This window comes from Oryzias melastigma, linkage group LG21 (genome assembly GCF_002922805.2).
Source record: "Oryzias melastigma strain HK-1 linkage group LG21, ASM292280v2, whole genome shotgun sequence".
In the NCBI taxonomy this organism is placed as follows: Eukaryota; Metazoa; Chordata; class Actinopteri; order Beloniformes; family Adrianichthyidae; genus Oryzias; species Oryzias melastigma.
The window spans coordinates 19,677,803-19,679,320 of record NC_050532.1 but is presented as its reverse complement, the minus strand read 5'-3'; positions in this window follow the sequence as shown (position 1 = coordinate 19,679,320).

Below are 1,518 nucleotides of genomic sequence, written 5' to 3'. Positions count from 1 at the left end.
TTTTTTTTGGTGCACATTTCTGACAGGAAGAAATCTCTCTTTTTTTATGCTTGACATTTATTGTTGGCACAGTTTGTCCATAACTTGCGTAAGATATAGTGATCCAATAAAAGAGTTCCTGCTTTAGAATCGCAATCGGCAAAACTTTTTATTACGGAACACTCGTCAGTGGGAGAAAATAGGAAGAAAAGTAAAAACAATTAAATGCAGGAAGTCTGGGGGGTTTGGTGGATCACCTGAAATAATCTCTTCATTGGGAAATAAAATAAAATAATTTAAAAAAAAGGGCCTCCAGATCCCAAAAGGGTTCAGTGAAAAGAAAAAAAGGCTTGACCCAATCACTTTTTCTGTAATATGGATACAATTATAAAGTTTTGGCTTTTTCTTTTGGCCCCACTATTGAATACGAGGAAAATCTAATTGACTCAATGAAGTTAAAAGCACCACAGAGGATGACAGTAGGCCGAGTCTTCACAACAAAAACACAAAATCTCAACAAGTAATGTTGTCTGGTTTGTTGTTTAAATATCTTTTTGCACTCAATATAAGATAAAACTAGTAACATATCTTGTTGGGTCATTTGATCTTTAAAAAAATATTATTCAAAGTAACATCTCTATTGAAAATAATTTAAAAAAAAATAAAAATATACCACCTCAAAGTTATAAAACATGTTTTCAGCAATACATAATTATCTTAGGGCATGATATTTTCAGCTATCAGAGCCAAGTTTACTAATTATTCTGTGAATTTTTATTTTAACGATAATTTAACACCATATAATTTGGGGGAAATGTAATGTGCACTTCATTCCAAAGTTGTAATTGGTCCTGGTGGTGGAAATGTAAAGCCGGCTTGTGTGCATCATCAGGGGGATGAATGAGTGAGTAAGACACACATTCGGTACATTTAGTTTTGGCCTCTCACTGTGAAAATAATTGTGTTTAAGATCAGGCATGCGTGTGACATTTCAGTAAAAGCGTACCAATGCAACTTGTTTACCACTCTGGAATTGTTCATCACTGGGATGGCTTTTAAAGATGGCAGAACCACCCAGGTGTGTGAGGTAAGAATGCTTATATTTCTGTGGAAAACTTCCCTAAATCTTAAGCAGAAATGTAGAAAACAAAAAAGGATTAAAAGTAAGTTATTAATTAAGTATTTAGGGTTCAAAGCATCCAGAAATTAATGTTCTTTTTGAAATGCATGCACTCTTCGAGCAGCAATTTTCTGTTGAAAATGTCAAGCATTATTGAATATGACACTGAAAAGCAGCAGAACAAAAACTCTATTAATTTGTTTATTTATTAGTAATAATTTAAGTGCATTTCAAGTAAAGTTTTTCTTTAATTAAATATGTTTTTTTTAGATATTAAAGGAAAGTGCATTCCTTATCTGTTGAATTCTTCAGTTTTTAAGGTAGTCTTATTAAATTAAATTGTGTCTAAATATATGGATTAAAATAATAAACTATTTTATTTAAATATAGGAAGTATAGATCTTTATTTTTTTTAATTA